Genomic DNA, 23,253 nt, shown 5'->3' on the forward strand with positions numbered 1-23,253 from the left:
TTTTGGGTGGAATGAAAAACAAGGAAAAGTAACACTCCTATTCTTGAGGTTAGAGTCTGTCCAGGTAACGACCGAGCAGCTGAGAAGTGACTTAAATAACACTCTTCCAACTCCTTGGGTAAGTCCCAAGATGTGACTAAGGTCTTGACAGATAGCAGGTTAGACAGACCAGAAGTCAGATACCTTACGGGCAGCAGAAGTACAGAATCAGGATCAAGAGGTATTTCAAAGGCTGAGGTCGTCAAATTGTGTACTGAAGAGGCACAGAATCAGGTTGCAAAGGCAAATCAGAAGTTTAGCAGGAATCAGCAACAAAAAGGCAGCCTAAGTGTAAATTACAAATCCAAAGGCAGATCAAAGAACAAGCAGAAGGTCAAATAACTAGATCTCAACAGCAAGCAATAGCATCCAGCGATACTCCAACAAATGGCAAAGAAAAGATGCATTTGCATAAATGTATAGTGCCAAGCGTGGCAAAATATTTGCACTGCCATGACGCGAAGGATGCAAAAAAAATTATACAGCGATCAATAAAATATTAAGCGACGGCCATGAAAAAATGTTGTGATGCGACGCCAAAAGATGTCAAGAAGTTTGCCTAGGTAGGGGTAGCTAGGCAACCGTAAACAAACAGTGGTTGCCTCATGATAAAATGAGAGTTTTCAAAGAGTATCTGAAGTTATACAAGGTTGGAGTCTTAAAGAGTGGGGTAGAGAGTTCCAGAGGACAGGAGCTGCATGTAAGAAGTCTTAGAGGAAGGCAAGGGATGTAGAGATAATAGGAGTGGAGAGATGTAGGTCAGAGGTTGATCGAAGAGGACGGGTTGGGGAGTATTTGAAGATGAGAGAGAGAATATAGTTGGACTTGAGAGTGTTAAGGGCTTTATAGGTTAGGGTTAATACTTTATGGGGAGCCAGTGTAGAAACTGGCATAGTGGAACAGATGATGTAGATCGGTGACCTTGGTGGATGAGTCTAGCTGAAGCATTCATCATAAATTGGAAGTGGGAAGAGAGACAGTGTTTTGGAAGGCCATTTAGAAGTAGATTGTGGTAGTCAATGCGTGACAAAATAAGGGAATTAATTAATATTTTGGGGGTTTCTCGAATAAGGAAAGGTTAAATTCTGGAGATGTTGCGTAGGTGTACATGACAGGATTTAGTGAGAGCTTGCATATGTGGAGTGAATCTGAGTTCAGAGTCAAGCGTCACCCCAAGACAGTGGATCTGAGGTGAGGTGCTGAGAATAAAGTCTCTAACAGTAAGAGAAATGTCAGGTGAGATCTCATATCTTTGAGCTCTTATAACTTTTTTGTACACTATTTAGTTTGAATATTTTTTATCACAAAGTGTTATTATGAGTTTAATTATACATTGTAATGTATTTTTGATATGTTTTGTAACACTTTTTTTTAGACACAGTAACCATAGCTCTGAGGACATGTTATCTCAACGAGCTTTAACTTCAAATTGCGCTCACATGATTGTGTTTACTTTCAACTTGTAATATGAGCAAAAAAACAGAATGTACTGGAGAAACAGTTGGTTGGATAAGGGTTAAGCGTTATTAATAAACAATGATAAAAAATAATGAACTAATAATAAAATTAAAACTTTTTTTTTTAGAAAATTATAATAATCATCTCTAAAGAAAAAAAATAATCATCAGTACCATCCAAGTAAATAATTTCTATATTGTTATGAGTAGATTGATGCTAGACATACACATTCTTTTTTTGACAAATGCTTAAAATAAGGATTTTTTTGCAAGAAATACTATAAATGAGCATTCAATGAATGAAGGAATGACTGAATGCATGTGACAAAAAAAAAGTAGATTTTTTTTAAAATTGCTAGTTACTCAAAAGTCTAAAAATAAATTTCTGCAGGCTGGAAAGGCTTCAGTTTTACACTATTCAATAACTATCCAGCATGTCCTTCTTATATCCAGCATGTCCTTCTTAGGCGATTGATCCCTGTGTAAGCTAATTAGTATGTTAGTTTCACATTTTATTCCTGGTCAACTGTGACCCTATTATATATATTTTTTTATATTTAAACAATCTTTTTTGTGATGCTGGTAGCCTGTAGCAGTAGCAATAGCTACAATTTAACTTTCTTTAGGTTTAAACTGCTCCTCTGGGGGTCGATCCGATAAAAATCGTCGCCCGCAAAAGTCGGCGACGCCAATATTTGCGTGGGTTTGGTATCCTATATACGGCGTAACCTAGAAGTTACGCGCGTATATTTCTGCCGTCGCCCGTAGTTTTTTGGGCCATAGGCAGGTATACCAAACCCGCGCAATTTGGTATCCAATATACAGCATAAGGACTTACGTGGCGAAAATGGAGAAATCTTACTCCATTTTCACCTCGCCACAAAAAGCAGCCGTAAGAAGCCTTACGCTGACTATTGGAGCCCCGTAACTCCCTAAACTGGCTGCTAAATAAACCTAACACCTAACGCATGCGCAATGTCTATCTCCCTGTCAACCGCGATCTGCTAAATAAAACCTAACACCTAACGCATGCACAATGTCTATCTCCCTGTCAACCGCGATCCCCCGCCGCAATCCCTAATAAAGTATTTAACCCCTAAACCGCCGCCATCTACATAAACTAACCCCCTACTGTGAGCCCCTAAAACCGCCACCATCTAACTGATCTATCCCCTAATGTGAACCCAATACAGTGCCACCATCTATATTAAAATTATTAACCCCTAATTTAATCTACCTACCCCGCCGCCAGCTATATTATCTATATTAACCCTAAGTATATTATAGTTAATATAGTTATTACATTATATATATTAACTATATTAACCCTAATTATATTAGGGTTAATATAGTTAATATAGTTACTATAGTATTTATATTAACTATTTTAACTCTATCTAACCCTAACACCCCTAACTAAATTCTTATTAAATAAATCTAATTCATATTATAAACTAAAATATTCCTATTTAAATCTAAATACTTACCTATAAAATAAACCCTAAGATAGCTACAATATAATTAATAATTACATTATAGCTAAGTTAGGGTTTATATTTATTTTACAGGTAAATTGTTAATTATTTTAACTAGGTATAATAGCTATTAAATAGTTATTAACTATTTAATAGCTACCTAGTTAAAATAATTACCCAATTACCTGTAAAATAAATCCTAACCTAAGTTACAAATACACCTACACTATCAATAAATTAAAGAAACTACAAATATCAATCTAAAAATACAATTAAATAAACTAAACTAAATTACAAAAAAAAACAAACACTAAATTACAAAAAATAAAAAAAAGATTACAAGATTTTTAAGCTAATTACACCTATTCTAAGCCCCCTAATAAAATAATAAAGCCCCCCAAAATAAAAAAATTCCCTACCCTATTCTAAATTAAAAAAAAGTTCAAAGCTCTTTTACCTTACCAGCCCTTAAAAGGGCCTTTTGTGGGGGCATGCCCCAAAGAAAACTGCTCTTTTGCCTGCAAAAAAAAAACACAATACCACCCCCCAACATTACAACCCACCACCCACATACCCCTAATCTAACCCAAACCCCCCTTAAATAAACCTAACACTACCCCCCTGAAGATCTCCCTACCTTGTCTTCACCACACCGGGCCGAACTCCTCATCCGATCTGGGCAATGTGTTCCAGCAAGCGGCAGTGAAGTCTTCTTCCATCCGGGCGATGTGTTCCAGCAAGCGGCAGAGAGTCTTCTTCCATCGGCGATATTGTAGGCAAAAGAGCAGTTTACTTTGTGACAAAGCCCCGCCAAAAGCCCTTTTAAGGGCTGGCAAAAGAGCTGTTACTTTGGGGCATGCCCTGCAAAAAGCCCTTTTAAGGGCTGGCAAAAGAGCTGTTACTTTGGGGCAATGCCACGCAAAAAAACCTTTTCAGGGCTATTTGTAGGGTTAGACTTAGGTTTAGTGGTAGGGATAGTTTAGTATTTTAGGGGTTAAATAATTTAATATAGATGGCGGCGGGGTAGGGGGATTAGATTAGGGGTTAATAATTTTAAAATAGATAGCGGCGGGGTAGGGGCTCACTTTAGGGGGTAGGTAAGGTAGATGGCGGCGGTGTTAGGGGCTCACTTTAGGGGGTTATAGATTTAATATAGCTGGCGGCGGTTTAGGGGTTAATAACTTTATTAGGTAGCGGCGGTTTAGGGGTTAATACATATTTTATTGTTAGGCTAGTGAGGGGGGATAGCGGATAGAGGGTTAGACGTGTCGGGCTATGTTAGGGAGGCGTGTTAGACGTGTCGGGCTATGTTAGGGAGGCGTGTTAGACAGTGCGGGTAATTTAGACTTTAGTCAGGTTTTGTAGGCGCCGGCAGTTTCTAACGTGCCGCAAGTCACTGGCGACGCCAGAAATTTGTACTTGCGCAGATTTCTGGACATCGCTGGTTTATCAGACTTACGGCACGTTAGCATCTGACGGCGACATATATGGGATAGCTCTAGTTGCGAGCTGAAACTGCGGGCGACGCGGGTTCCCTCGCTTGCGCCGCAAACTACGATCTATATCGGATCGACCCCCTGCTCTCCTGAAAATATTCCTCTTAGGAAATAATGGGTAAATATATTTTTATTTACAGACGCTTTCCAAATAACTCCATTAGTGAATATGTGAGGTAAAGTAGGGATTTGTTTGTGGATGAACTATTCACTTCAAAACTAATTTTTATCTGTGTACATATCTATTATTTATGCTTTTGTTGATAGACCATGTTTATTTTCTGGGGAACTTCAGCAAAAATCCTGGATAAACCAGGAGTAATCAGCAGAGGGAGTCTTAATAATAATTTGAGGAAGCACTTCTTTACAGAAAGAGTGATTGATTTATGGAATAAACTTCCTCAAGAGGTAGTAGCAACAAACACTGTGGGGGACTTTAAAAATGCATGGGACAAGCATAGGGCTATCCTACGAACTAGATAAGTTTATACTGTTAGGTAAGGTCTGGCAGACTTGCTGGGCCTATGGCTCTTATCTGCCATCAATATCTATGTTTCTATGTTTAATATAAAAACGTGATCATGGGCTTTATCTCCAACGGAAAGCTAACGTGGGCACACTGCATCCCTGAAAGGTGCTTCTGATATTTAAAACCTCACCAGCACTTTTGTTCATTTTATTTTATATTACTTTCTACTTCAGATAGCGTCCTTTCAGTATTATTACATTCAACTTTCCACTTTCAATGTCATATTTTAATTCATTTAAATTTAGTTCCAGCAGTGATTTTACAAATTCTGCATATGTTTTGATTTTTTTTTTTCTGTGTTACTTTAACAAATTATCGGCTAGATTACGAGTTGTGCATTAGGCTGAAAAAGCAGCGTTAACAGGTCCTAACGCTGCTTTTTCACTACCGCTGGTATTACGAATCTTGCAGGTTTAGGGGCACCGCACACTTCTTTGGCCTTACCGCAAAACGATTTATGTAAACTTCATAAAGTCTTTTTTCTATGGGACTTCCATAGCGCTGGTATTACGAGTCTGTCCTGGGAGGCCAAAAGTGAGCGGTACACCCTCTACCTCCAATATCCCTAAGGCATTTTAAAGTCAGTAGTTAAGAGTTTTATGGTACAAACAACACCGTAACATAAAACTCATAACTAAAGTACTAAAAAGTACACTAACACCCATAAACTACCTATTAACCCCTAAACCGAGGCCCTCCCACATCGCAAACACTAAAATTAAATTTTTAACCCCATAATCTGCCACTCCTGACATCACAGCCACTATAATAAACATATTAACCCCTAAATCGGCGCACTCCCGCCTCGCAAACACTAGTTAAATATTATTAACCCCTAATCTGCCATCTCTAACATCGCCGCCACCTACTTTATACTTATAAACCCCTAATCTGCTGCCCCCAACATTGCCAACACCTACATTATTTTTATTAACCCCTAATCTTCCGCCCCCAATGTCGCCGCAACCTACCTACACTTATTAACCCCTAATCTGCCGCATCCAACCTCGCCGCAACTATTCTAAATTTATTAACCCCTAAACCTAAGTCTAACCTTAACACACCCTAACTTAAATATAATTTAAATAAATCTAAATAAAATTACTATCATTCCCTAACTAATTCCTATTTAAAACTAAATACTTACCTGTAAAATAAACCCTAAGATAGCTACAATATAACTAATAGTTATATTGTAGCTAGCTTAGGGTTTATTTTTATTTTACAGGCAAGTTTGTATTTATTTTAACTAGGTACAATAGTTACTAAATAGTTATTAATTATTTAATAACTACCTAGCTAAAATAAATACAAAAGTACCTGTAAAATAAAACCTAACCTAAGTTACAACCTAACACTACACTACAATTAAATCAATAAACTAAATTAAAAACAATTAAATAAATTAAATTAAATTAGCTAAATTACAAAAACAAACAAACACTAAATTACAGAAAATAAAAAACGAATTACAGATCTTTAAACTAATTACACTTAATCTAATAGCCCTATCAAAATAAAAAAGCCCCCCCCAAAATAAAAACCCCTAGCCTTAACCAAACTATCAATAGCCTTTAAAAGGGCCTTTTGCGGGGCATTGCCCCCAAAGTAATCAGCTCTTTTACCTGTAAAAAAAAATACAAACACCCCCCAACAGTAAAACCCACCACCCACACAACAAACCCCTCAAATAAAAAGCTAACTAAAAAAAACTAAGCTCCCCATTGCCCTGAAAAGGGCATTTGGATGGGCATTGCCCTTAAAAGGGCAGTTAGCTCTTTTGCGGCCCAAACCCCTAATCTAAAAATAAAACCCACCCAATACACCCTTAAAAAAGCCTAACACTAACTCCCTGAAGATCGACTTACAGTTCGGAAGACCGGACATCCATCCTCAAGGAAGCGGAAGAAGTCTTCATCCAACCGGGCCAAAGTCCTCAACGAAGCCGGCAGAAGTCTTCATCCAGACGACATCTTCTATCTTCATCCATCCGACACGGAGCGGCTCCATCTTCAAGACATCCGACGTGGAGCATCCTCTTCTTCTACCCGACGAATAAGGGTTCCTTTAAGTGACGTCATCCAAGATGACGTCAGCCAATAGGATTTTTTCTACCTTAATTCTATCAGCCAATCAGAATCTAAGGGACTCCATCTTGGATGACGTCACTTAAAGGAACCGTCATTCAGTAAGAAGACTTCGTTTGAAGAGGATGCTCTGTGTCGGATGTCTTGAAGATGGAGCCGCTCCACGTCGGATGGATGAAGATAGAAGTTGCCATCTGGATGAAGACTTCTGCCTGTCTGGAGGATCACTTCGCCCGGTTTGGATGAAGACTTCTCCCGGCTTCGTTGAGGACTTCAGCCCGGTTGGATGAAGACTTCTGTCACTTCCTTGAGGATGGATGTCCGGTCTTCAGAACTGTAAGTCGATCTTCAGGGGTTTAGTGTTTTTTTAAGGGTGTATTGGGCGGTTTTTATTTTTAGGTTAGGTTTTGGGCCTGCAATAGAGCTAACTGCCTTTTTAAGGGCAATGCCCATCCAAATGCCCTTTTCAGGGCAATGGGGAGCTTAGGTTTTTTAGTTAGTATTTTATTTGGGGGGTTGGTTGTGTAGGTGGTGGGTTTTACTGTTGGGGGGTTGTTTGTATTTTTTATACAGGTAAAAGAGCTGATTACTTTGGAGCAATGCTCCGCAAAAGGCCCTTTTAAGGGCTATTTGTAGTTTAGTTTATGCTAGGGTTTTTTTTATTTTGGGGGGCTTTTTTATTTTAATACGGCTATTAGATTAGGTGTAATTAGTTTAAATATCTGTAATTAAAAAATAACTATTTAATAACTAATTGTACCTAGTTAAAATAAATACAAACTTCCCTGTAAAATAAAAATAAAACCTAAGATATCTGCAATGTAACTATTAGTTATAATGTAGCTAGCTTAGGGTTTATTTTATAGGTAAGTACTTAGTTTTAAATAGGAATTATTTAGGTAATAATATTAATTTTTATTTAGATTTATTGTAATTATATTTAAGTTATGGGGGGTTAGGGTTAGGTTTAGACTTAGGTTTAGGGGTTAATACATTTAGTATAGTGGCAGCGACATTGGGGCTGGCAGATTAGGGGTCAATAAATGTAGGTAGGTGGCAGCGATGTTAGGGACAGCAGATTAGGGGTTAATAATTTTTAACTAATGTTTGCGAGGCGGGAGTGCGGCAATTTAGGGGTTAATATGTTTATTATAGTGGCGGCAACGTTGGGGGCGGCAGATCAGGGGTTAATAAGTGTAGGTAGGTTGCGGTGACATTGGGGGCGGCAGATTAGGGGTTAATAAATATAATATAGGTGTCGGTGATGTTGGGGGCAGCAGATTAGGGGTTAATACATATAATGTAGGTGGTGGCAGTGTCCGGAGCGGCAGATTAGGGGTTAATAAGTATAATTTAGGTGTCTGCGATGTTGGGGGCAGCAGATTAGGGGTTAATAAGTGTAAGATTAGGGGTGTTTAGACTCGGGGTTCATGTTAGGGTGTTAGGTGTAAACATAAAATTTGTTTCCCCATAGGAATCAATAGGGCTGCGTTACTGAGTTTTACGCTGCTTTTTTGCAGGTGTTAGACTTTTTCTCAGCCAGCTCTCTCTGTTGATACCTATGGGGAAATCATGCACGAGCACGTGCGAACAGCTCAACGTTGACTTAGGCAGCGCTGGTATTGGAGTGCGGTATCCTTTTCTCCATACTGACGTCAGACGCCGGCTTGTATGGAAGCGGTTTGTTGTGAACTTGGATGTCTTGTTTGTCGAGTGGGACCCAGACTGCTGCTGTCTATGATTGTTTTTTGATTGGGGAGTTTCAACGCTTACCTAAGTGTAAGTTTCTATGTATTTTTATTCTTTTATATCGAATAAATTACTCAAGTCTTTTTGCGCTTCTCTTACTTTTTTGCTACAATTTTGCTCAACGCTCACTTCTTGCCTTTTAACGCCCGGTTTATAAAAACCTGTAATACCAGCGCTGCAGGTAAGTGAGTGGTGAGAGAAAACTGCTCGTTAGCACCCCATAGCCTCTAACGCAAAACTCGTAATCTGGCCGTATGATCATACTTACATTACACTGCACTTGGTCATTTTTTCTATTGTAAAATAAAAAACAGCTTTAGAAAGTGGGAGGAACAGGGGTGTTCCCTGGGCTGAACTAAAGCTCTCTCTCAAGTCTTATGAAATGCTGTAATTTATGCAAACTGAGCAGTTATATCAGCCCCAGGTGTTTCCAGTTACCTTCTACTCCCCTATACAATTCTGTATCCCCCAGAGCTTCATTACTTTCTATAGAAGGCATCTCTCATCTCTCTGGGACTTCCAGGATCCACCCTTCTTCTTATAGAATTCAATTAGTTCAGCCCCTGTAAAGTCTGCACTATAATCTATTTCTAAATTAGAGAATACGTGCTTATCTGGCTCATAGAAAGTAAGGTGCTCTGACAAAATGCCGATGGACAGAATGCCAAAGCATGTTCCGAGTTCGGCCGAGGGCAAATATTCTCCGGAGTGCTATGTTCTAATCATAGCCTTGGGCGCCGCAACCGCCTCTGGGAACCTAACCATGGGTCACAGCCCGCACGTCTTGTAATTCTCTGTCTGTGAAATTATCTATCTATCTATTGAATCTATCCATCTATCAAATGTATCTATCTATCTATTGCATCTATTTATCTATCTAATCCATCTGTCTATCAAATCTATCTATCTACCTATTTCGTGGCTGGACTGTTATCTGACAGCCATTTGTGTGTCGGACTATTATCCGTCAGCCAAATGTCCGTCTGCCAAATGTCTGTCGGCCAAATGTCCGTCGGCTAAAAGTCCGGCCACTGAAAGTAATGAACCTCTCTAGGAAACTAAACTTGTCAGTTTTTTCAGTTTTATTTTTAAAGAAGAAATACAAAGTGCAGTGTAATTTGTAAAAGAAACAATGTTTTTTATGTGTGTGAAGTGAAGCGCTGATCTTTACCTAAAACAAGCATCTCTTGTTGGAATATCTTCTTCCTAGATAGTTACAATGTGTTAAACTGGCGATTATGGTTTTTAAGAGGGTGCTTACAGCGTTTAGGTTAACATGTTATCAGTTAATCAAATGTTGCAATCCTCAGTTTTTCAAATAGTGCAATCCTTGGTCAATATCTCTTATATATTTTACAATTTTACAATTTACTATTTTTTGATCACTTATAACTTTGTTAGTAAAGTCATACTATGGGAAGTTAAAGTATGACATATTGTATCCAACTATTTTAAGATCTGTTAATCTGGTTTAATAATCAACCTGGTCAAATCCATAAATTTGTCTTAAAGAAAAAATAATAATACATTTTATAGAGAACTAATTTGATCAATATAAAGCTATGCTAATCTTTGCACTTTTAATTTAAATATAACGTTGTATTTTAAGGGATATCTATTAGGTGTATTTTGGAATATCTTTTAGGTATTTTAACAACCTGCTTTTTTTCTTTTGGTGATCTATGTATCTGTTAGAAATTAAACATAACATTGTATTATAAAGGCATCTATTTTTTTTTTTTTTTTTTAAATAATTTTTTTATTGAAGTTAAGCATAGATCATCACAACAAGAACTCGCCCTAAGGCCAAAATTACAACAAAGAAAATAATACATTGTCTATACAGAGATATTATTGCGAAAGTAGTATACACATACATTTCAAATCTGAGTATGAAGATAGACAATATCTTAGGCGAGAGAAAATAGAACTTCATTTTGTATTATCACCGTATGAACTCCACATTTTAATAATATTTAACCTAGGACCAAACCATCAGCTTGTGGAGATTTAACATGAGTATCAGCCACTCTTGGGCTGAGATATGTAGGGGGGAGGGGGATATTCAGCGGGTAAGCACCGCTATACGCATAGGGAACAGGGGTGGGGGGACGGAGCCATATATAAATTAAGTAACATAGGGTGCCTGATTTGGACATTGAAGTGCCCGATCGTAGAAATCATATATTATTGAAGCTTATAGAACTAAGTGGGGGAATTAACAAAATCTCCTGCAGATACATATAGGCTAAGAAATAGATGGGTTGCAGAATGGTTGATTTAAGTTGCAAAATGTATGTGACTATATGGAATGGAGCAGATATTTTATTGTTTAGACTAGTAGCTGTTGTCTTGAGTATAATTATCTAGTTATTGGCATAAGCCAAGATTTATGCGGTGTCATGCAGCAAACAGTCAATCTATCTTAGTACATATGAGAGATATTTTAAGCATATCTAAGACTTAGAATACATGAGGAAATCGTGAGAAAACATATAGTATATAACATAACATAAGAGTTGTATAACAATTAGCCAACATAAACAGATACCAGTAGGTCTAAGAATAAAATTGTGTCTATATATATAATAGAATTAGTCAGGTTTTAATTACTGTTCTTTTTATGTATGAAACTGCTAAAACACATGAGAGTTTGCTAAGCGGCAAGCTTCTCCTCAGTTTTACTTCTTGATGTAGTGACAGTGTGCCATTGCAAATTATATCACGCCCTGCGGCGAGTTGGTCACTTATTAGATTAATAGTTTAAAAAGGAGACCTTTAAGAAATGAAAGTTAGCCACTACTAAAATAAAACACATAACAAATATCCCATGGTAGATGTAGTGGCTCTATAGTGGGCTGTTCTGTTAACTCTAATATGTAACCTAATTTTCAGGGGGATATGTTGCGACTATCAGTAATAAACTCCTATTATGGGAAAGCAACTTGGAGGAAATCTGAGCGAAACTGACATCTAATACTCGGTTCCAGTGATTCTTGTCATAGAGAGTATTGGATAAATGTCTCCTGAATCTAGGATCATTAAGAAATAAGCTACAGAGTATAATTAGTTAGCTCTCCCCTAGATATCATCAAACAGTGTCTACTATAAGTGTATGTAGTCTGACCTACAGGAATAGCTGCTCCTCTAATAATCAGAGGATGTAGAGAAATAAGATATGGACAGGATCCTGCAAAAACAGACATCTCCTATGAAAGCATTTTCATGCCCATTGCTAATATCCTGTATGAAATATTTTAACTGTAGTGATAGGGCAAAATTATAGAAATGCTGCAAATTTGGAACTTTCAATGGAATATTTACAATTTTTACAGAGTTTTACTACTTAGTTTAAGCTGCAAAGTGAAATTGAGTATCTGCATGAATGACTATTCACATGTTCAACAATCTGAGTTATCAGGTTTGACAACTTTATATAATATCTGTCTAACCTAAAGGCAACCCCTTATCTGCTAATATATGGCTGATTAGTAGGCTTGTATAAACTTTGAGATTGAGATAAAAGCCTTGCCTGTTAAGTTAACGAACAAATGGTTACGGTGAAGGAGAAATTACATACAGACACCACAAAATGCTGTATGATTTTGTCTGAACAGAAATTTTAATATAGGCTGTTATAGTAACTGCACTAATCTCCTTCAACTTCAGATAGCTTTGCAGCCATTTTTTTTATATCTAAGCAACCTCAGTATATCTTTCTCTGCTTGCTCAGCTATACTATGCTAGTGAGCTGAGTAGGATAGGTTAAGGGTAGCAAGCAAGCCTGGGAGTTTATACTAGATGACATAGATCACAGATCCTGCCTAATGCAACCATGAGACCTCTATACACAGCATAAATATAACCTATATAATATGAACCATAACAGCAAAAAGACTTGTACATCTAAATGTAAAACATCAGATATCACACATATGCAATATTGGTCTCATATAAACCTATAGAAATAATTAACTTGCAGGTACCAACAGGGTAAATGCTTATATGTAGGTAGGGATTGGATTTATTGATACTGTGAGAGATAGTCTGAGAGATTTCAGACCATCGTAGAATTGTGCAAACATAGGTGAAGCAAAGTAAATACAGTAAACTGTACATTTATATATTGTAGGTGTAGCGTTATAGCCTAATCTGCTTTAAAATTTGAAGCAAAATTGAAGCCTGATAACCTTTATCTATACAGTACATTATTATATCCCATTTTTCAGGCCGTTAAACTTCGTATAGAATATTGATAGTCCTTAAATATGGTGCCTACAGCAAGCAGAATCCGGAGTCCGAGAATGTACATAAATTAGCAAGGCTTAATAGGGCATCCCCCTAACAGTTAGCCCATCGCCAAATTAGAGTCTGACCTTCTTCAACCTATTCCAGTTCTCATGACATGTATTCCAATTAAACAAGCAACGAAGTACCCAACAGCAGCCCAAATGCATCCCAGAGCCTGTGCCATAGCTGAGCATATAGTGAAAAGGTATAGCCCTAAATTACCAGCCTGGAATAGTTCCGGAATTCTTTGGTCTGCAGGGATTCCTATGCACTGTGCAGCGGTGTCGCATGCGTGTTTCAGGGGACTGTGGTAAGGCCAGCTGCAATCATAATCAAACACAGCTGAAGCGCTAAGGGATTCCAGGCCTCCGGTGTATTTAGAAGCGATGAGTGTGTCAAGATACAGACCTGTATCACAGGGAGCCGGGCGTATATGCCTGAAGAACAAAGTCCCTGTACTTGTATGCCCCTCTAGCGTGGGGAGTTGTTTCACCGAGGACACGGGCTGAGTCTTCCTGAGTTCATTGAGCGCTGGGTGTGAAGATGAAGTCTCAATCTGCGTGTCAGCGAGATCTGGGGTTAGTCCTTCATGGCCCGGTCTGTAGTGTAGGCTCTGCTTACTAGGAAATAACAGGTGGTCGTCAGGCCAAGCGGGGTTGTCGCTGTCCGTGCCCCTGCACGCTATAGTTAGATCAGCAAAGTAACAGTCCATCTTAGCCTCTAAATTTTGAAGCAGGGATTGTAAGGTGGTGCGGCATCCCTCCATATTCAGGGTATATTAACCGCCACGTGGCTTAGTATCTATGAATCCAGATCTTGCCGTTATGTTGGTGATAATCAGCTCTGCAGGGACGCTGGATGGTGTCAGAGATATCTAGGCACTGCTAGGAGGTGGTGATAGCAGTTTTTTAAAGACTTATAAAGTGGTAGCTAGCCTCTTCAGCTTACAGTTAGTCAGAGCCCCATGAGTTAGCGGCCATCCATGCCGGCAGTTGGCTCCGCCCCCCTAAAGGCATCTATTTTACAAATAATGTTGGGGACATTTATTAGGTATTGCAACCACCAGACCTTTTAGAAAATTGTAAAATATGTAAGAGATATTGACCAAGGATTGCACAATTTGAAAACCTGAGGATTACAACATTGAATTAACTTATAAAATTTTAACCTAAACGCTGTAAGCGCCCTCTTAAAAACCATAATCGCTAATTTGTAAAAGATACACATAAATATACAAAGTATGATCCACATTTGTTAAAGTTACACAGAAACTGTGTGAAAAATAGTTGCAAAATGGTTTATGTAAATGTAACTTAGATTTACAAGCCATGTTATCTAATAATAAAGTAGTCTCACTGGATATAACCAATGGTGTCTAAAATGGCTCACTGTAGGTGTTCTGATGCATTTTAAGGGCATAGTCAGTATTTTTTAACCTACACCTTAACCCAGCATGCAAAATTCATGTTGTCGTTGCAACCTAACTGATCACATTGTGGTTGTGTCTCACTATTTCAAAGCTGACAAGGTTGTCTCACTTTTATCTCTCTTTAAATCGACATGAAACCCAGATTTTTTTTGTCTTTTATAGTTCAGATTCAGCAAACAATTTTAAATAATTTTCCAATTTACTTATATTATGAAATTTGCTTAATTCCTTTTGTATCACTTTTAGCACTGTTTGTGCAAGGTGGTAAGGGACTTCATAGTATTAAGGTGTTTAAGTGCAATGTCATTTGTAACATTAATTTGTGATTACATATGTCATGTGATCACAAATGCTATTGATCATGTATTTAGTCATTCCCTTAATTATGTCCTCAAGAAAGCCACAGTAAGTTGTAGTACATTAACCCTTGGTTCTTCCAGCTTTTCAGCTTTTCAATGAAATGTTAGCTGCCACAGAAGGCTCCAGTATGTTTCACAACAATGCATCACCCTCCTTCCAGACAACTAAATGGTTAATGCAGTCAGTGTATTCATGAACATTCACAAACAGAGATGTCTCTTTTCAAATTGAACAGCCAATTTAATACATTTCCATAAATGTATCTAGTATATAGAAGTCCACTTTCCTATTCAACATTCCTTGATGATTTTGTGTTGATCAATTAAAATAGACTGGATTTCCTACTACTTTGGAAATTATTCAGTTATGCAGTTTTCTCAGGAATGACCAATATAAAGTTAGTCAGCCTGCTTTTCAATCCTATTCAAAGATTATAACAGTAATGTCTATGATGGTTGAATTATAGACTACTAAACATGAAGTTAAAATTCGGACCTTGACAATGGATCATGATGAGCATTACATTGACAAATAGTCCACATTCAATCTGTTTATAAATATACATATAATTACATTGTAAAATAATTGTAGGACAAATGAGTATGTATGGAGGATGATAAGTAACTAAAGAAAAGAAGACAGTGTGTGTTCATGAGGGAGCATCCAATTTATGGCAGCTAGAATATGACTACTCAAATTGTTGTGCATGAATTCACACTATTACATGGTCTTTGTCCTAGGCTAGTGCTGAATCTATTTTTCAACCTGAAAAAAAAAAAAACTTAACTACAATAAATACTTTTACTTAGAGAAGACATATTGGAATTTATGAGTATATTCTTAATACCCATCTAGGGATGTAAGGCTTGTGACAGAGTTTGTGTGTGTAAATTACCCAGGTAGGTGCCTTAATTTTAAACACATTTTTGCTTAAGTGTGATCCCCTGAATCTGTTATGCCATCTCGGTTGGGTAGTTGTTAGGAATTTTCATAATAATAATGACCAGATTATGAGTGGAGCACAGGGTGGACTAGGATTAGCGTGCAAATTGATATTAGAAGTCCATGGTAAACCTGAATAGCCAGAGAATATTTAGTGCTGCTGACTTCCCTATAGCACACCCTATACTTTCAATGGATATCGCAGCCGTGCCAAATATTACTTATATTGAAAATTGAAAGTTATGTGTTGTGGTTGAGCACAACTCAAAACAGCACTAGGAAACTTAGCTTGACATGAGGCCTGAAGTAAAGTGTTATTATATATTTATTTATATTTATGTTTATATTTAATATTTATACATAAACACACACATGTGTATGTATATATATATATATATATATATATACTGTATTTATTATAAATTGTTTGCTAGTGAAAAAATATATTATATATATAAAATGTAAAATGTGTTTACTATTGAAAAAATTAATAAAAAGTTTTTAAAAAGATAAGGTATATGACTCAGAAGGTCTCAAAAGTATATATATGCATATATTTGTATCTGTGTATGTATTTATGTATACAAATATGTGTATACATATGTATTTATAAGTATTTTTAAGTTTACAAGTGTAAATATGTATGTGCAGACATACATACATACACATATATCGACATTATATACTTTTGAGCCCTTTCCAGTCAAATACTTTGAAATATCCGATATAGTTTTTTAAACAAATGTATTTTTTTTTTATAGAAATATTTAGTTCTTCACTAAGAGGAAAATACTCTTATTATTTTTTAATTTATGTCATACAATATATAGCTACATTTCTCTCTCTCTCTCTCTCTCTCTCTCTCTCTCTCTATATATATATATATATATATATATATATATATATATACAGCATATATATATATTATAGATAGATAGATAGATAGATAGATAGATAGATAGATAGATAGATAGATAGATAGATAGCTATAGATATATACTTATAAATATAATTTATAAAAGTGAAGTGCAAAGGTATTTGAAGCATTTCATAATACACCTTCGGCTTTAGTGCAGTTGTCCTAGTGCACCTTCAGGTTATTGCTCGAGTGAAAGCCAGTTGAGAATTTTTGTAGCACCCCATAGATCTCTATGGGGAAAGAGAGTTAGGGGCTGAATTATCAAGCTCCAAATGGAACTTGATGCCCCTGTTTCTGTGCGAGCCTTCAGGCTCGCCGTAAGCAGCAGTTATGAGGCAGCGGTCTAAAGACCACTGCTCCATAATTTGTCCGCCTGCTCTGAGGCTGCGGACATTAATCCGCCCGATTGGCCCCAAATCTGCAGGGGGCGGCATGGCACAAGCAGTTCACAAGAACTTCTTGTGCAATGATAAATGCCGACAGCGTATGCTGTCAGCATTTATCAATGTACGGCGGACATGATACGTGATACATCGTATCATGTCCACTCTCACTTTCATAAATCAGCCCCTTAGTACGGTTATGCTACCCAACCTACAGATGTTAGAGTCTTTCTCTCGCATACTAATTTTTACTTTCAACTTGTAGTATGATCACAAAAAAAGGAGCACTATTGATTAAACTTGACTGCTATTAGCACTCAATAGCTCTAATATTTTTTTGCACTTTACTTGTAATCTAGCCCAACCTACTTCCTAGTCATAAAGCTTGATGTTCATTACTTTAATTAAAACCCCCTTTTGGGTGACCACCTTTTTAATGTGGCCTTTGGTCTATAGTCAGAGGACGCTCCAGAGAAGATATTAACATTATGTGGAGCAACAGGATATAGGTGCATTGTTTAAAGTCTTGGGATAGTGTATAACTGAAAAGACAGCAATTAAGTGTTCTTCTTCCCCCCCCCTAGTTTTTAGCCACAATCCCTAGCAAGGAGACTGCATATGTTACATTCCTGGCTATGAATCCTCTGTTGTTGAATAAAACCATTCCTGCTGTCAAATTTTCCTTGGTTCACCACCTTTCGCAATGGTTGGTAGTACCAGATTATAACAAATAGCATCTGTTGTGGAATAGGTACCCACATTAATGCAGCTAGACCCAGGCACACTGGAGGCCTCCAGCAGCCTAATCAGGGCTTAGTGACCTCTCTCTTGCCTGGCCAAGCTGAGCAGCAGCAGCAGAAAGGCTAATGATGTGCCAAGAGAATAGTGGTGCTCCATAATAATGCTCAAATCTTTATTCTGGTAACATGTGAGACTCTTCTTTCAGATACATAGAATTAGCAACAACAAAAATGTCTGATACTAAAGTACTTATAAAAAATAATATGAGTAAGAGTTTGATTTAATATATTAAGTTACAAACACCAACCAATTAAAAGAGATTTAAGGTTAAATAAGCTGAGAGAAAAACGTATGACTTCACATGGTCTTTTGATAAGACTCACATTTTAGAAAACAGAAAGTCATTAATGAATAAAGGAAAGATACATTAACAGCATATTTGGGGGTATATTACACAGAGGTTTAAATTTTTACACAAGAATGGTCATATTCATTTTATAGATTATTTGGTAGAGAAAAAAATGTACTTTGGTAGTACAAAAATGTACTTATTTGCATGTCTAGAAACAATGCGTTAGAAAAGTGCATGTTCCACCCACTAATCAAAAGGGTAATTATAAATACAAGCGCATTCTCTATCTACTACATTCAAAAAGATATCACGGGAAGCCGTGATTGGAGGATGACCTATCCATCATTTCTGACGTCAGAAATGGCTTGCAACGACCGGAGGAAGCTGGAGCTGCTGTCAAGATTAAAAGGTAAGTTTTTTTTCACAACAGGAGTGAAATGTAAATTTTGATGAATTAAAGTGCCCCTGTTTTTAATCAAATTTTTAAAAAACGGGCACTTTAGCATCAAAATTTACATTGACTTTAATGTATTTAAAAAAAAAAAAAAGGTAATTTATCAGCAAGGAGGTAGAGTATTTTATAGTGTGATTAGGTGTGGATTTGTGTGATGAGATATGTCTAAGTGGATTTTGAATAGCAGTTCCGTACTATACACATGCCCAATGAGGGAAACCATGCATAGCTATTTTACTTCCTGATACAATAAACACATCTGGGGAAAAGCTGTGTATGTGACATCATACAGTATATATGTTATTTATGCTGTTATGTAGGATTAAGGACAGCATGTGCCTGCATTTCATGCAGACTTGATACCTATTTGCCTCTACAACTGAAATAAAACTGTATGTATCAATACCAATTTTATTACATTTCTTGTCATGTGGTTATCTAGCTAAGCTCTATAGAGTAAAACTGCACTGCACAATAGATGTGTGCTCCTGGAGGGAGGGCTTTTCCTTCACTACTCTCCAAAACACAAATAAATATTAATCCCATTTTAAATATATATATAATGTGTATTATGTTTCCTGTATGTTACTCTACTAGGTAAAGTGTCAAATGGGTCATAAGGGTTAACATAAGATAAAGATAAAACTGACTAGGACAAAGGGGTCTTATTTTCTCTAACCACTTTTAGTTTTATTATTTAGTCCTGTATTAATGCTTACTACCTCGGCACAGGTCACTCTTTATAGAAACTGCATCTAAAAAATAAAAGAAAAAAACTATCTGCAACAAAACTTTACAATTAATGCAAACAGTCGTTCTCTAAGACCAGGCACAATACATCATCATGCCTTTGCTCAAGCCATCCTGCCATATTCTCCACTGGTGTGGTGGCTATTAATAAATCACGTCCTCCAATATGTCAGATAGTATCTGTCTCTGTCTTGCAATCTTCTTACTTTGCAGATGGGATCTGATACTGAGTAGGACATGCATATTATTAAGGAGAGTAGATCGTGAGTTTCCTATCGGCCTTGGATCTGAGAGGTTTCAGACAAAGCATAAAATGAGCCACTTGAGTAGTGAGATTTGTCATCCTTAGTAATAAAGTCCTTGCAAATAGTTCCCGATTACCAAGATTTTCAGATGTACAGTTCATTTCTTTCTCTCACCAACGTACCAGGCATGTCTGTTACTTATTCTGTGACTTTGAATATAATGTGTTTCTTGTACATTTTTTCTTCTCAAAGCAACTACGGTTTAAATGTTTTATTTTCTTACAGCTAGATTACGACTTTTGCATTATGAGTGAAAAAGCAGTGTTATGGCTCATAACGCTGCTTTTTCCCTAACGCCGGTATTACAAGTCTTGTCGGTATAGGTGTACCGCACACACCTTTTTGGCCGTCACGCAACGTCAGTACCGCACTTTTTAAAAAGTCCTTTTTCAATGGGACTTCCATAGTGCCAGTATTACGAGTTTTCCTGGGAGGCTAAAAAGTGAGCGGTACACATTATACTGACAAGATCTGTTCCGCCATCTAAAGTCAGTAGTTATGAGTTTTACGTTACAAAGCTGTACCATAAAACTAATAACTAAAGTGTTAAAAAAGTACACTAACACCCATAAACTACCTATTAACCCCTAAACCGAGGCCCTTCCGCATCGCAAACACTATAATAAATGTATTAACCCCTAATCTGCTGCTCAGAACCTCGCCGCAACTATTAAAATTTATTAACCCCCTCCCCCACTCCCTGACATCATCATCACTATAATAAACCTATTAACCCCTAAACCGCCGCCCTCCCGCATAGCAAACACTATTTAAATATTAAACGAAATTATCAAAAATAAAAACAAATTACTCCTAATCTAATAGCCCTATCAAAATAAAAAAGCCCTCCCAAAATAAAAACCCCTAGCCTACACTAAACTGCCAATGGCCCTTAAAATGGCCTTTTGCCGGGCATTGCCCCAAAGATATCAGCTCTTTTAGATTGCAATAAAAAATACAAACAACCCACCCAACCAAAACCCCCAAATAAAGCCTATTTAAATAAACCTAAGCTAAACATAGCCTTGAAAAAGGCATTTGGATGGGCATTGCCCTTAAAAGGGCATTTAGCTCTTTTACGAATTGCCCAAAACCCTAACCTAAAATACAACCCCACCCAAAAAACCCTTAAAAAACCTATCCACTTACAGTTATTGAATTCCGGACATCCATCCTCATCCATCCGGCAAAGTCCTCATCCAAGCAGCAAGAAGTCTTCATCCAGGCGGCCTCTTCGATCTTCATCCAGCTGGCAAAGTCCTCATCCGAGCAGCAAGAAGTCTTCATCCAGATGGCATCGTCTATCTTTATCCATCTGCTGCGGAGCAGGTGCATCTTCAAGACATCAAGCGCGGAACATCCTCTTCTTACAGATGCCGCCGTAAACTGAAGGCTTCCTTTAAGTGATGTCATCCAAGATGGTGTCTCTTACATTCCTATTGGCTGAAAGATTTCTATCAGCCAATAGGAATTAAAGGGGAAAGAATCCTCTTGGCTGTTGCAATCAGCCAGTAGGATTGAGCTTTCATCCTATTGACTGATCCAATAAGCCAATAGGATTGAGCTCTCATTGTATTGGCTGATTGGAACAGCCAATAGAATGATAGCTCAATCCTATTGGCTGATTGCAACAGCCAATAGGATTTTTTCCCCTTTAATTCCTATTGGCTGATAGAAATATTTCAGCCAATAGTAATGTAAGGACGCCATCTTGGATGACGTCATTTAAAGGGAACCTTCAGTTTACAGCGGCGACCATAAGAAGAGTATGCTCCATGCTGGATGTCTTGAAGATAGTCCCGCTCCGCGCCGGATGGATGAAGATAGAAGATGCCATCTGGATGAAGACTTCTTGCCGCTTGAATGAGGACTTCGCCTGCTGGATGAGGATGGATGTCCGGACTTCGATAACTGTAAGTGGATCGTCGGGGGTTAGTGTTAGGTTTTTTTAAGGGTTTTTTGGGTGGGGATTTCTTTAGGTTAGGGTTTTGGGCAATTCATAAAAGAGCTAAATGCCCTTTTAAGGGCAATGCCCATCCAAATGCCCTTTTAAGGGCAATGTTTAGCTTAGGTTTATTTAGATAGGTTTTTATTTGGGGGGTTTGGTTGGGTGGGTGGTGGGTTTTACTGTTGGGGGGTTGTTTGTATTTTATATTGCAATGTAAAAGAGCTGATATCTTTGGGGCAATGCCCCGCAAAAGGCCCTTTTAAGGGCCATTGGCAGTTTAGTATAGGCTAGTGTTTTTTTTTATTTTGGGGGGCTTTTTTATTTTGATAGGGCTATTAGATTAGGAATAATTCATTTTTATTTTTGATAATTTCGTTTTTTTATTTTTTATATATATATTATATTTAAGTTAGGATTAGGGTTAGACTTAGGCTTAGGGTTACGTTAGGGTTAGGGTTATGCTTAGGGTTTGGGTTATGTTAGGGTTAGGTTTAGGGGTTAATAACTTTAGTATAGTGGCAGTGACATTGGGGGCGGTAGATTCGGGATTAATAAGTGTAGGTAGGTGGCGGAGATGTTATGGGGGGCAGATTAGGGGTTAATAACTGTAATGTAGGTGGCGGTGATGCTAGTGGCAGCAGAATAGGGGTTAATAACTGTATGTAGGTGGCGGCGATGTTAGTGGCAGCAGAATAGGGGTTAATAGCTGTATGTAGGTGGCGGTGATGTTAGGGACAGCAGATTAGGGGTGGTTAGACGTGGGGTTAGGGTGTTAGGTTTTAACGTTACTTTTTCTTTTCTCATAGACATCAATGGGGCTGCATTACGGAGCTTTTCATTCCGCGATCGCAGGTGTTAGGCTTTTTTTTTACTGGCTCTCCCCATTGATGTCTATGGGGAAATCATGCACGAGCACGTCAAAGCAGCGCTTGATTTCGGTGCGGTATGGAACTTAATGCCACCATATCGCCCGCACAAGCCTGCTTTTTGTAAACCTGCAATAGCAGTGCTATAGGGAGGTTAAATAATGCGGAAAATGTTGCGGTCGTTAATTTCCCTATAGCTCTCAAAACTCTTAATCTGGCTGTTTGTTTTTAAAGAGGCCCAATGATGGTGTGAAGCCCAAATAAAGAAAAAACATGGTAAAATCATGTATAGGGTGATGGGTAGGTGAAAATTGCTATCTGGGTTAGAGGAAAAAATTAATCAGATAGGAGAAATAAGTAAAAATGTTAATATAATAATAAGAAGAGAAGAAATTAAACAAAAAATAAACATTAATAAAAAAAAGGGATATGAAATAAAAAATAAAGAGGGAAAATATATTAAAGTAAACATGTGAGCAGAATCATTCATCCCATAAAAATATATTTTCTTTCCGTCAATATTCCTTCATGGGTTTATTCAAAAGATGTTCGGCCATCATTTTCCTATGGGGTATGTCTTCAAGCCAGCAGAGGAGCAGCTGGACAGCAGAATAAACTTAAATAACGTTAAACTAGAAACTAGTGCTACAAGCCAGCAGCAGCATAAAAACGTCTTTTAAAA

This window comes from Bombina bombina, chromosome 3 (genome assembly GCF_027579735.1).
Source record: "Bombina bombina isolate aBomBom1 chromosome 3, aBomBom1.pri, whole genome shotgun sequence".
Taxonomy (NCBI): domain Eukaryota; kingdom Metazoa; phylum Chordata; class Amphibia; order Anura; family Bombinatoridae; genus Bombina; species Bombina bombina.